This window comes from Mobula birostris, chromosome 1, assembly GCF_030028105.1.
Source record: "Mobula birostris isolate sMobBir1 chromosome 1, sMobBir1.hap1, whole genome shotgun sequence".
In the NCBI taxonomy this organism is placed as follows: Eukaryota; Metazoa; Chordata; class Chondrichthyes; order Myliobatiformes; family Myliobatidae; genus Mobula; species Mobula birostris.
Genome location: NC_092370.1, coordinates 92,298,347 through 92,313,470, shown reverse-complemented (window position 1 = coordinate 92,313,470; position 15,124 = coordinate 92,298,347).

Here is a 15,124-nt window from a genome sequence, read left to right as displayed (position 1 = left end):
GGAGAAAAACCAAACATAAAGAAGAATCTTGAAGGGCCTAGCATTCTAAAATCAGAAATTCGAGCAGCCGTAAATAAAACAAAACGTAACAGAGCAACTGGTCCAGACAACATCGCTGTTGAAATGATACTGGCCTTAGAAGATTTTGGAATAGAGAAAATAACAGAAATAGCAAATGAAATCTATGATCATGGGGAGATATCTGATGATTTAAGTAAATCAGTGTTCATCACACTTCCAAAGAAAGAGGGAGCAACAGAATGCGGGTTACATCGTACAGTAAGCCTGATGAGCCACGTGGCAAAAATTATTCCCAGAGTAATCATGATGAGAGCAAGATGCTGTACAAAACCAGACATCAGTAAAGGACAATGCGGCTTTGTGGAAAACACTGGGACCAGAAATGCAATTTTCATGCTACGGATGATCTGTGAATGAGCCATCCAGGTACAAAAGGACATCTACCTATGTTTCATTGACTATACAAAAGCTTTTGACACTGTCAGACAGCAAGATCTTCTGGAAATGCTTCAAGATCTTGACATAGATGGGAAAGATGTACATTTCTTAAGGAACTTATACTGGAACCAGACAGCATCCATCAGAATAGAAGGAGAAGTGAATGAGTGAGTGAATATCATGAGAGGAGTCAGGCAAGGCTGTGTCTTTTTGCCAGACTTATTCAACCTGTAGAGTGAAAATATCTTGAGAATTATCAAAGACATCAAAGGATTCACAATTGGAGGCCATAATATAAATAACATCAGATATGCTGATAACATCGTACTAATAGCTGACTCAGAAACAAAACTACTCACTATAGTAGCAGCAGAAAGTAATCGCAGAGGCCTCTCAATCAACACCAAGAAGACAGAAAGCATGGTCATCTCCAGAAAGACAAACATCCCACAATGTGTGATCAAGATCGGAAATACAAACATCAAACAAGCCAACAAATTCAAATATCTTGGCAGCCTAATTACAAGTAATGGCAGGTGCAACACAGATATCAAATACAGATAGCAATGGCGAAAGAAGCTTTCCAAAAAATGAAGACCATATTAATAGACAGAAAGATGAGCACGTACACTAAAAGCAGAATACTGCAGTGTTACATTTATTCTATCCTGACTTATGGCATCTTTCCCTCCCCCCCCCACTTTCCACAGGGATCGCTCCCTACGCGACTCCCTTGTCCATTCGTGCCCCCCATCCCTCCCCACTGATCTCCCTCCTGGCACTTATCCTTGTAAGCGGAACAAATGCTACACATGCCCTTACACTTCCTCCCTCACCACCATTCAGGGCCCCAGACAGTCCTTCCAGGTGAGGCAACACTTCACCAGTGAGTCGGCTGGGGTGATATACTGCGTCCGGTGCTCCCGATGTGGCCGTTTATATATTGGTGAGACCCGACGCAGACTGGGAGACCGCTTTGCTGAACATCTACGCTCTGTCCACCAGAGAAAGCAGGATCTCCCAGTGGCCACACATTTTAATTCCACATCCCATTCTCATTCTGACATGTCTATCCACGGCCTCCTCTACTGTAAGATGAAGCCACACTCAGGTTGGAGGAACAACACCTTATATTCCGTCTGGGTAGCCTCCAACCTGATGGCATGAACATCGACTTCTCTAACTTCCGCTAATGCCCCACCTCCCCCTCGTACCCCATCCGTTATTTATTTTTATACGCACGTTCTTTCTCTCACTCTCCTTTTTCTCCCTCTGTCCCTCTGACTATACCCCTTGCCCATCCTCTGGGTTCCCGCCTCCCCCACCCCCTCTTTCTCCCCGGATCTCCTGTCCCATGATCCTCTCATATCCCCTTTGCCAATCACCTGTCCAGCTCTTGGCTCCATCCCTCCCCCTCCTGTCTTCTCCTATCATTTTGGATCTCCCCTTCCCCCTCCCACTTTCAAATCTCTTACTAGCTCTTCCTTCAGTTAGGCCTGACGAAGGGTCTTGGCCTGAAACGTCGACTGTACCTCTTCCTAGAGATGCTGCCTGGCCTGCTGCGTTCACCAGCAACTTTGATGTGTGTTGAAGTGAATGCTGGACCATTTCTTTATACTTTAAACTTTATTGTTGCCAAACAATTGATACTGGAACATACGATCATCACAGCGATAATTGATCCTGCACTTCCCGCTCCCTGGATTACAAATCGATAGTAAATATTAAACATTTAAATTATAAATCATAAATAGAAAATAGAAAAATAGAAAGTAAGGTAGTGCAAAAAAGCCGAGAGGCAGGTCCGGATATTTGGAGGGTACGGCCCAGATCCAGGTCAGGGTCCGTTCAGCAGTCTTATCACAGTTGGAAAGAAGCTGTTCCCAAATCTGGCCATATGAGTCTTCAAGCTCCTGAGCCTTCTCCCGGAGGAAAGAGGGACGAAAACTGTGTTGGCTGGGTGGGTCGTGTCCTTGATTATCTTGACAGCACTTCTCCGACAGCGTGCGGTGTAAAGTGAGTCCAAGGACGGAACATTGGTTTGTGTGATGTGCTGGGCTGTGTTCACGATCTTCTGAAGCTTCTTCCAGTCTTGGACAGGACAACTTCTATACCAGGTTGTGATGCACCCTAGAAGAATGCTTTCTACCGTGTATCTATAAAAATTAGTGAGGGTTTCAGGGGACAGGCCAAATTTCTTTAGTTTTCTCAGGAAATAAAGGTGCTGGTGGGCCTACTTGGCAGTGGACTATGCTTGGTTGGACCAAGTCAGGTCATTTGTGATATGACCTGACTTTCTCCAGCAATGGAAAAGAGATTAGAAGCAGCTGAATTATGGTTCTACAGGAGAATGTTAAAAATATCATGGACCATACACACATCAAATGAAGAAGTTCTCAGAAGAGCCCAAGAAGTTCGATCACTCATACCGATAATAAGAGAAAGACAACTCAGATTCCTAGGACACATCATGCAGAAAGGTGAACTAGAAAAACTCATACTCTCTGGAAAGATTGAGGGGAGAAAACCTAGAGGAAGACCTCGGCTTATGTACATCAAAAGCATAGCCAGGTGGCTACACATCGAGGAAATGGAAGTCATCCAAAAAACGAGGGATAGATCTATGTGGAAAACCATGGTCACCAAATTACTATCGGATATGGTACCTAGACAGATAGACATACTTCCTTTGAATTTTCATCAATATGTTGGGCCCAGGATATATCATGATAGGTGTTGACACCCAGGAATTTGAAACTGCTGATCCCCCAATGAGGACTGGAGTGTGTTCCCTTAACTTCCCCTTCTCGAATTCCACAATCAATTCCTTGGTCTTACTGATATTGAGTGTAAGGTTGTTGTTGCGATACCACTCAACCAGATGATCTATTGCACTTCTGTATGCCTCTTTGTCACCATCTGAAATTCTGCCAACAATAGTTGTGTCATCGGCAAATAGATGGTGTTTGAGCTGTGCCTAGCCACACAGCTGTGAGTAGAACAGGTTGGGCTAAGCACGTATCCTTGAGGTGTGCCAGTGTTGACTGAGGCCTTTGAAGCTTCTGTTGGCATTTCTGTAGCACTGGATTTTTACAAGATGGGATTGCTAACCCCATGCCCAACCCTCCTCCTTTTGAGGCTGGGCTTGGGACCATGCATGGCAGATGTTGGTGAATGGACCTGTTGTATGATAAACTCTTGATTTGTCAACCTACAATGGATGGAAAGCATTAGGCCTGGATGATGTCCCTAGTTGTGTTCTTAGTTCCTGTGAGAATCAGCTAGCAGGAATAATTCCAGATATTTTAAATATCTCCCTGCTTCAGGCTGTGGTTCTCTCTTGCTTTAAGAAGACCTCTATCATACTGATGCCCAAGAGAAACAAGATAACATGCCTCAACTACTACTGCCAAATGGCTCTGCCATCTACTACCATGAAGAACTTTGACAGGCTGGTCATGACACATATCAACTCCAGCTTTACAGACAAATCTCAATCCACTGCCGTTTGTCCACCACTGAAACTAATCTATGGTGGACGCTACCTCCTAGGCCCTACATTCATTCAAGAAGCATCTGGACAGTAAAGACATTACATCAGACTATTATTTATTGACTATAGTTCTGCTTTATTACTGGTATTCCAAGTAAACTCTAGACCCTGGGAGTCAATGCCTCCCTTTGCAACTGAATCCTTGACTTCCTGACAAATAGACTGTAATCAGTAGGGACAGACAGCAACATTTCTATCACGTTTATTCTAAGCACTGCTGCCCTACAAGGTTGTGTCCTCACCCCCCTACTGTACAGTCCTGACTGTGGCCAGATTCTTCTCTAACTCCATCTACAAATTTGCAAATGTTACCATTGTCAGAATCAGAACCAGATTCAATATAACTGGCATATGTCATGAAATATTTTGTTTTGCGGCAGCAGTACTTTGCAATACATTGTAAAGAACTATAAATTACAATAAGAAATATATATTTAAATTAAATAAGAAATGGAAAAAGAGAGCAAAAAAGGAAAATAGTGAGATGGTATACGTAGGTTCAGAAATCTGACGGCGGTGGGAAAGAAGCTCTTCTTGAAACACTGAGTGTGAGTCTTCAGGATTCTGTACCACATCCTTAATGGCAGCAATGGTAACAGCTGAGTATCAAATCACTAGGGATGCAAACTCAGAATGGATAGCAAATACGGTACTCAAATTGTTGTATCTAAATGTGTGTAATATAAGAAATAAGGTGGATGATCTTGTTGTGATATCACGGATTGCCAAGTATGATGTTGTGGCCATCACTGAATCGTGGCTGAAGGGTGGTTGTAGTTGGGAGCTGAATGTCCAAAGTTACACATTATATCGGAGGGATAGGAAGGGAGGCAGAGGGAGTAGTGTGGCTCTACTGGTAAAAATGGCATCAAATCAGTAGAAAGATGTGACATAGGATCAGAAGATATTGAATGCTTATGGGTTGAGTTAAGAAACCGCAACAGTAAAAGGACATTGATGGTAGTTATATGCAGGCCTTCAAACAGTAGCTGGGAGGTGGACCACAAGTTACAACAGTAAATAGAAAAGGCGAGTCAAAAGGGCAATGTTATGGTAGTCATGGGAGATTTTAACATGTAGGTCGATTAGGAAAATCAGGTTGGTAATGGAGAGTGAGTTTGTTGAATGCCGAAGAGATAGCTTTTCAGAGCAGTTTGTAGTTGAGCCTATTGGGGGATTGGGTGTTAAGTAATGAACCAGTGGCGATTCGGGAGCTTAAGGTAAAATAACTCTTAGAAACCAGTGATCACAATATGATTGTGTTCAACTTGAAATTTGATAGGGAGAAAGTAAGATCTGATGTAGCAGTACTTCAGTGGATTAAGGGAAATTGCAGTGGTATGAGAGAGGAGTTTGCCAAAGTAAATTGGATGGAGCTGCTGGCAGGGATGTCAGCAGAGCAGCAACGGTGTATATTTCTGGGAAAAATTAAGAAAATGCAGGACATGTGTATTCCAAAAGTGAAGAAATACTCAAATGGTAAAATAATACAGTGGTGGCTGACAAGGGAAGTCAAAGCTATTGTAAAAGCAAAAGAAAGAGCACACAATATAGCAAAAATTAGTGGGAAGGTAGAGGATTGGGAAGTTTTTAAAAACCTACAGAGATCAACTAAAAAAAAATTATTAGAAGGGAAAAGATGAAATATGAAAGCAAGCTAGCAAATAATATCAAAGTTAGATAGTAAAAGTTTTTTCAAGTATGATAAAAAATAAAAGAGAAATGAGAGTGGATATAGGACCGCTAGAAAATGAGGTAGGAGAAATAATAACGGGGGGATCAAGGAGATGGCTGATGAACTGAATGAGTATTTTGCATCAGTCTTCACTGTGGAAGACACCAGCAGTATGCCTGATGCTGTAGTGTGTGAAGGAAGAGAAGTGGGTGCAGTTACTATTACAAGAGAGAAGGTGATCAAAAAGCTGAAAGACTGAAAACTTTGGCGGGAGGAGAGAGAAGCAGTGCGCCACGCATGCACAGCCCTCCGGTGAAAAATGATATCATATCCGTTAAGTAGGGGCCGTGGACAATTCTGATTTGATGGAGATGGACATGAAAGCACAGAGGAGCATTTGGAAAAATTTCTGAAACGCTCGTTCGCTGCTGTCAGGAATCTTTGAAATACTTTGAGGAGATTACAAGTAGGATAGATAAAGGGGATGCAGTGGATGTTTGTATATTTGGACTTTCAGAAGGCCTTTGACAAGGTGCCACGCCTGAGGCTGCTTACCAAGTTAAGAGGCTCTGGTATTACAGGAAAGTTACCATCATGGTTAGAGCATTGGCTGATTGGTAGGAAGAATAAAAGGATACTTTTCTGGTTGGCTGCCAGTGACTTGTGGCATTCCACAGGGGTCGGTTTTGGGACCACTTCTTTTTATGTTGTATATAAATGACTTAGATGATGGAATAGATGGCTTTATTGCCAAGTTTGCAGATGATACGAAGATTGTGGATTGTGGAGGTAGTGTTGAGGAAACAGGTAGGATGCAGAAGGACTTAGACAGATTAGGAGAATGGGCAAAAAAGTGGCAAATGAAATACAATGTTGGGAAATGCATGGTCACTTTGGTAGTAGAAATAAATGCACAGTCTCTTTTCTAAACAGGGAGAAAATCCAGGAATATGAGATGCCAAGGGACTTGGAAGTCCTTGTGCAGAACACCCTGAAGGTTAACCTGCAGGTTGAGTCGGTGGTGAGGAAGGCAAATGCCATGTTAGCATTCATTTCAAGACGTCTAGAATACAAGAACAAGGATGTGATGCTGAGTCTTTATAACGCACTGGTGAGGCCTCACCTTGAGTATTGTGAACAGTTTTGGGCCCCTTATCTTAGAAAAGATGTGCTGGCATTGGAGAAGGTCCAGAGGAGGTTCACAAGGATGATTCCAGGAATGAAAGGGTTATCATACGAGGAACATTTTATGGTTCTGGGTCTGTACTCGCTGGAATTCAAAAGGATAAGGGGGGATCTCATTGAAACCTTTTGAATGTTGAAAGGCCTAGACAGAGTAGATGTGGAAAGATGTTTCCCATGGTGGGAGAGACAAGAGGGCACAAGAGTCGAGATAGAGAGGCGCCCCTTCAAAACGGAGATGCAGAGAAATTTCTTAGCCAAAGGGTGGTGAATTTGTGGAATTTGTTGCCATATGCAGCTGTGGAGGCCAGGTCGTTGGGTGTATTTAAGGCAGAGATTGATAGGTTCTTGATTGGATGTGGGATCAAAGGTCACGGAGAGAAGGCTGGGAACTGGGGTTGAGGAGGAGATAAAAAAAGGATCAGTCATGATTGAATGGTGGAGCAGACTCGATGAGCCAGGTGGGCTAATTCTGCTCCAATATCTTATGGTCTTATGGTCAATGAGAAGAGGACATGTCCTTGGTCATGGCAGGTCCTTACTGAGGCAACCCCTTTCGAAGGTAACCCTGATGCTGGGAAGGCTAATGCCCGTGACAGAACTGGCTGAATTTGCAACTTTATGCAGCTTTTTCCAATCCTGTGCAGTGGCCCCTCCATACCAGATAGTGATGCAACCAGTTATAATGCTCTCCATGGTATTTCTATAGAAATTTGCCAGAGTCTTTGGTGACATACTAAGTCTCCTCAACCTCCTAATCAAATATAGTTGTTGTCATGCTTTCTTTGGATGTGCATCAATATGTAGGGCCTTGGATAGATCTTCAGAAATGCTGTCACCCAGAAACTTGAAGCTGCTCACCCTTTCCACTGCTGATCCCTCGATATATACACTGCTATACAGTAGTATGTCACCGTCCATATATACACTGCTATACAGTAGTATGTCACCGTATAGTGGGCCGTATCTCAAATGACGATGAATTGGCAAGAGAGCTAAGTGACATGGTGTCATGACAACAACCTTTCCCTCAATGTTAAACAAAGGAGCTGGTCATTGACTTTGTAAAGGGGGGCTGTGCACATGTCCTAGCTACATCAATGGTGTTGAGGTTGAGACGATTGAGAGCTGTAAGTTCCTAAAAGTGAACATCACTGGTAGTCTGTTCTCATCCCACCATGTTCATGTCTTGATCAAGAAAACTCAATAACACTTCTGCTTCCTCAAAAGTAACTTGGCATGTTCCCACTGACCCTCGCTAACTTTTATTGATGCACCATAGAAAGCATTCTGTGTGGATGCATAATGGCTTTGTAGGGCAACTGCTCTGCACGTGACCACAGGAAACTTCAGAGAGTTGTAGACACCATTCAGCACATCATATACCTGTTCCCAACCTGTATCCTGTAAAAATGCTATTCCCTTTTCTCAGTTTCATAATCTCTGCTTCATCTTTTCCCAGGATGTGGCTTTCCTTTCTAGGTTTCCCTTTCTTCAACATTCCTGCTGCCCTCACCCGCATCTCCTCCATTTCCTGAACATCCACACTTACATCCACAATTCCCTCCCCCTCCTCTCTTATTCTATTCTGCACTCTGTCCTCTTACCTCTTCTCACCTGTCTTTCACCTCCCCCTGCGTTCCTTCCTTTCTTTCTTTCTTGTATGGCTCACTCTCCTCTCCCATCAGATTCCTTCCTCCCCAGTCCTTTACCTTTCCTACCCACCTGGCTTCTATCACCTTCTAGCTAGCCTCCTTCCCCTGCTCCAACCTTTTTACTCTGGCATCAATCCTGTAGAAGGATTCAGCCTGAAATGTCAACTATTTACTCCCTTCCATGGATGCTATGCTGCCTGAACTGCTGAGTTTCTCCGGTATTCTGTGTGTGTGTGTGTGTGTGTGTGTGTGTGTGTGTGTGTGTGTGTTTGTGTGTGTGTTGCTTTGGATTTCCAGCATCTGCAGAATTTCTTGTATTTAGATTCTACGCAATGACAGTACTGTTGAGAAGCCTTAGAACAACTGAGTATAGCTTAGCCAAATTTAGAGGTGAGAGTAGGAGTTGAGGCAGAAATGAAATTATGGCTCAGGCGTGAAGGGAAACAATTTAAATAGCTTAATAGAGTTTGAGTGTTAATGCTACTTCGAAACCTGGCACTCAAATGAGATGTTGGAGTGGTAATTGAAGTATATGGGACAAAGATATATCTAGTGAAAATAGGCCTTGAAATCATAATTATATATGTAAATAACTTAGTTTCTGTGACTAACTTGCAAGAGAATATTGCAGTTATGTGGTTAAGAGTGTATTCTAAAAGGTGATCCAGTGGGGATTGTGGAAGAAACAGCACAAGGTTCTATTGGATTGAGTCAAAATGTGACACCTTCCTCAGGTCCAGTGGTTATGATGCTAACAACAGAAGCTCCTTTGAGAAGACCAGAGATTTGCAAAACTTGTAGATAGTCTAAGTCTGTAAATAATGTGAATAAATGCATCACTCTTCCTTTGTAATAAAGGGGGAAGGTAGAAAACTGGACAAAATATATGATATGTTTGCATGATAAATACTGTATATATGCAAAAATGCAGACTGTAGATAGCAAGTAGAATAAGTCAGATGCATACATACTTACAGCCTTCCACGTCTCCTGTTTTAACACAGACTCTGAATTGCTGGAGTTTGAGAGTGTCCTGGAAGAGTAACCACATTGCATTTCATGGTACGTACTGTATCAAAATTGTATCTTGTTAAATCACATCATTTCAGTTCTAATTGGATCTGTATATATGGATATTTTGGAGTGGGTGCAGAAGAGGTTTGCCAGGATGCTACCTGGATTAGCTGTAAGGAGAGTTTCCACAAACTTGACATGTTTTCTTTGGAGCATCAGAGGCTGAGGGGAGACCTGCTAGATGTATATAATATTTTGAAAGACAAAGCCTTTCTAGGTTAGAAAGTCAGAGCCTTTTCCCCAGGGTGGATATATCAAATGCTAGAGAACATAGCTTTAAGGTGATGGGGGCATTTTAAAGGAGATGTGAGGGGTTCGCTTTTTCTTACACACATGGAGTGGTAGGTATTCAGAACATACTGCTTGGGTGGTGCTGGAAACAGATATGATACTGGTGTTTAGGAGGCATATTTGTAGGGAATGGAGGGATAAGTATTCTGTGTAGGCAGCTGTCAGTCTTCCACACTTAGACTTTTCCCAGTCTCCACTCAGCTAACAGAAGTCCACCCACCACTCGTTTCCAACTTCATCACCTGGAGCCTGTTGAAACCCAGCTCTCACTTACAATCTGTTTTTCCTCAACCAGTTGCTCCTCGTCTTCAGCTGCCTTGTTGTGTTAAGCATCTTTTCTCTTGTTTTGTGGCTCATTATTTTGTAGTTTGTTGCTAAAGTGACTGCTCACTGTTAAATAATCTCAGCTGCTTTGTGTTTGGGTCAAGCCCCCTCTACATTTACTGACAGGATAAGGGAACCAGCATTTGACACAGCAGAATTTGCTTGCCGGAAGGAAGGCATCTGTCAATATGATTACAGGAGCCAGAAGCAGCAGGAAACCATTGACCATCTGCTTGCCCCTCTTGACCAACTCTGCCTTGATACAGCAACCCCATGCCAGTCAACCTCCTCCCTCGCAGCCTGAATTCTGGTCCCTGAATTCTTTGACAAATCTCCAACCTGATGCCGCAACTTCCGGTCCCTGTGTGCCTTAAGCTTCAAGCTTCAGCTAACACTATATGATATGGACTGAGCCAAGATCGCATTTGTCACTTCTCTTTTGAGTGGGCAAGCTCTGACCTAGGCTACTGCTAACTGGAACACTGAAACCACCATTTTCAATAAATGGGGAATTTACCAATAAGATGTGTTGGGTTTTTTCAACATCCAGGAATAGGAATGGGGGAGCAGTGGATTGGATACTTTACCTGTGTCAAGGCTCATGTTTGGTGCTGGATTACACTGTGGAATTCAGCACTCTGGTGGTAGAGTGAGGCTGAAATTTGGAAGTGTTGCTGGCCTATTGTCGTCACGGCCTCTTGGAGTGCTGTCTATGCTGGAGGCACTCACTGATCTCGACAGCCACATGAGTCTGGACCTCTGAATTGAGAAGCGTCTTATGGAATGTCTCTCCAGGTCATCACCCAGAACCCCAGTTTGGTTCTCAGAAACATTTCAGGCTGCAGGACCCTCACTAATGCTTTCAGAATCCACGGAATTAGGGAGAGCTCTCTTAACCCCCTCCCCAAGAGTATTGGTGCAAAGCAACTGGTGTGCTGACTGTACATCCACCAATCACCCACGAATCAGTTGACCACTGCATTCTGGGAAATGGCACTGCCAGGTAGAGGCAAGGGGCCTTCTATCTAGTAAGCTCTGCCCCACTTGGCCTCTCAATCTGGCACTGTAGCCAGTTTCACTGTCTGTTCTCCTCCTGTTTGTTAATAAAGCAATTGTTCATTGTTAAACCTTTCCACTGGTGTGCTTTGGTCAAGCCACAAGACCCTAAGACATAGAAGCAAAATTAGGCCATTCAACTCATCGAGTCTGTTCTGCCATTTCATCATTGGTGATCCATTTCTCTCTTACCTTGATTCTTCTACCATCTCCCTGTAAGCTTTCATGCCTTGACCTAGCAACATCCACCTTAAATACACCCAATGACTTGGCCTCTAAAGCTGCCTATGGCAATGAATTCCACAGATTCACCACCCTCTGGCTAAATAAATTCCTCCACATCTCTGTTCTAAATGGATTTCCCTCTGTTTGGAAGCTGTGTCCTCTGGTTCTAGACTCTCCCACTATAGAAAACCTTCTCTCCACATACACTGTATCTAGGCCTTACAACATTTGATAGCTTTCAATAAGACCCCTCCCCTACTCCATTCTTCTAAATTCCAGTGAATACAGGTTCAGAGCCATCAAATGCTCCACATATGATAAACATTTCATTCCTGGAATTATTCTCATGAACCTCCTCTGAACCCTCTCCATTGTCAACACACCCTTTCTTCGATAGGGGCCCAAAACTGCACACAATACTCCAAGTGAAGCCTCACCAGTGTCTTACAAAGCTTCAGCATTACACCCTTGCTTTTATTTTCTAGTCCTCTTGAAATGAATACTAACATTGCATTTACCTTCCTCAGCACAGACTCAATTGTAATGTTAACCTTTACGGAATTCTGCATGAGGACTCCCAAGTCCCTTTGCACCTCAGATTTTTGAATTTTCTCCCTATTGAGAAAATAGTCTATACTTTAATTCCTTCTGCCAAAGCACACAATCAAACACTTCCCTGAACTATATTCCATCTGACCTCTTCTTTGCCCATTCTCCAAGTCTGTCTAAACCCTTCTGCAGCCTTCCTGCTTTCTCACACTACCTGGCCCTCCACCTATCTTCATATTGTCTGCAAACTTGGCCACAAAACCATCAATCCCATCATTCAAATCATTGACATACAAACTAAAAAGAAGCATTCCCAACACCGACCCCTGCGAAACACCACTGGTCACCAACAGCCAGTCAGAAAAGGCTCCGTTTACTCCCACTCTTTGCCTCCTGCCTGTCAGCCAATGCTCTATCCATGCTTGTATCTTTCCTGTAATTCCATGTGCTCTTACCTTGCTATGCTGCCTCATGTGTGGCACCTCGTCAAAGGCCTTCAGAAAATCCAAGTACACAATGTCCACCAATTCTCCTTTGTCTATCCTGTTTGTTATTTCCTCAAGGAATTCCAACAGTTTTGTCAGGCATGAATTTCACTTAAGGAAACCATATTAACATTGGTCTATTTTATCATGTGAGTCCAGGTACCACGAAACCTCATCCTTAACAATCGACTCTAACATCTTTCCAATCATTGAGGTCAGGCTAACTGGCCAATAATTTCCTTTCTTCTGTCTCCCTCCCTTCTTGAAGAGTCGAGTGGCATTTGCAATTTTCCAGTCCTCCGGACCCATTCCAAACCTTATTGATTCTTGAAAGCTCATTCAGCTGCATCAGCAAGGGAGATGAGGTTGAGTACAGGGCTACGGTAGGAAACTTTGTCACATGGTGTGAGCAGAATTATCTGCAGCTTAATGTGAAAAAAACTAAGGAGCTGGTGGTAGACCTGAGGAGAGCTAAGGTACCGGTGGCCCCTGTTTTCATCCAGGGGGTCAGTGTGGACATGGTGGAGGATTTCAAATACCTGGGGATACGAATTGACAATAAACTGGACTGGTCAAAGAACACTGAGGCTGTCTACAAGAAGGGTCAGAGCCGTCTCTATTTCCTGAGGAGACTGAGGTCCTTTAACATCTGCCGGACGATGCTGAGGATGTTCTACGAGTCTGTGGTGGCCAGTGCTATCATGTTTGCTGTTGTGTGCTGGGGCAGCAGGCTGAGGGTAGCAGACACCAACAGAATCAACAAACTCATTCGTAAGGCCAGTGATGTTGTAGGGATGGAACTGGACTCTCTCACCGTGGTGTCTGAAAAGAGGATGCTGTCTAAGTTGCATGCCATCTTGGTCAATGTCTCCCATCCGCTACATAATGTACTGGGTGGAAGGAGTACATTCAGCCAGAGACTCATTCCTCCGAGATGCAGCACAGAGCATCATAGGAAGTCATTCCTGCCTGTCGCCATCAAACTTTACAACTCCTTCCTTGGAGGGTCAGACACCCTGAGCCAATAGGCTGGTCCTGGACTTATTTCATAATTTACTGGCATAATTTACATATTACTATTTAACTATTTATGGTTCTATTACTATTTCTTATTTATGGTGCAACTGTAACGAAAACCAATTTCTCCCGGGATCAATAAAGTATGACTATGACTATGACTACGACTATCATTACTAATGCCTCCACAATCTCTTCAGCTACTTCTTTCAGAATAGTGGGGAGCAGTCCATCTGGTCCAGGTGACTTATCTACTTTCAGATCTCTCAGCTTCTGAAGCATCTTCTCCTTAATAATAGCAACTGCACTCTCTTCTGCCCCTTGACACTCAAACTTCCAATATACTGCTGGTGTCTTCTACAGGGAAGACTGATGCAAAATACTTTTTCAGTTCATCCGCTATTTCCTTGTCCCCCGTTACTAACCCTCCAGTATAATTTTCCAGTGGTCCACAATATCTACTTCTGCCTCTCTTTTAAATTTTATGTATCTGAAGAAACTTTTGGTATCTTCTTTAATACTATTGGCTAGCTTACTTTCATATTCCATCTTTACGACATTTTTAATTGTCGTCTGTCAATTTTTTAAAGCTTCCCAATCCTCTAACTTCTCACTAATTTTGCTCTATTAAATGCCCTCTCTTTTGCTTTTATGTTGGCCTTGACTTCCCCTGTCAGCCACGGCTGCATTATCTTGCCATTAGAATACTTCTTTGGGATGTATCTATGCAGCACCTTCCAAATTGCTCTGAGAATCTCTAGCTATTGCTGCCTTGCTGTCATCCCTGCTAGTGCCCCCGTCCAGTCAACTTTGCCCATCTCTTCTTTCATGCCACTGTAATTCCTTTTACTCCACTATAACACGGATACATCTGACTTTAGCTTCTCCCCCTCAAATTGTAGGATGAATTCTATCATAATATGATCACTGACTCCTAAGGGTTCCTTTACCTCAAGAACCTATTCAAATCTGTTTCATTATACAACACCCAATCCGGTTTAGCTGATCCCCTAGTGAGCTTAATCACAAGCTGCTCTAAAAAGCCATCTTGCAGGTATTCTACAAATTCCTTCTCTTGATTTTCTCAATCTACCTGCATATTGAAATCCCCCATGACTATCGAAATACTGGCTACCTTTCTGAGGCACAGTACTGTAGATAACTTAACTCCCATCTGGATCTTTTTATCCTTGCAGTTTCTTAACTCTGCCCACAAGGATTGTACATCTTCTGATCCTATGTCACTTCTTTCTAAGGATTTGATTTCATTTTTACCATCAGAGCAACATTATCCCCTCTGCCTATCTGCCTGTCCTTTTGATACAAGCTCAGAATTATAATCTTTCTTCAGCCATAACTCAGTGATGCTCACCATCTCTAAATGCACTACACAAACTTATCTTATTCCATATATTGTGTGCACTCAAATACCTTTAGTACTATATTTGTCACCTTATCAGTTTTGTCCTCCTGTTGCACTGCAACTAATTCCACTTCTGTAATTTTGTCCTATCCTCTGTCCTAACAGTGTCACTACATACTGCCTCTGCTTGTATGCCAACTGTCTCATCCCATTATC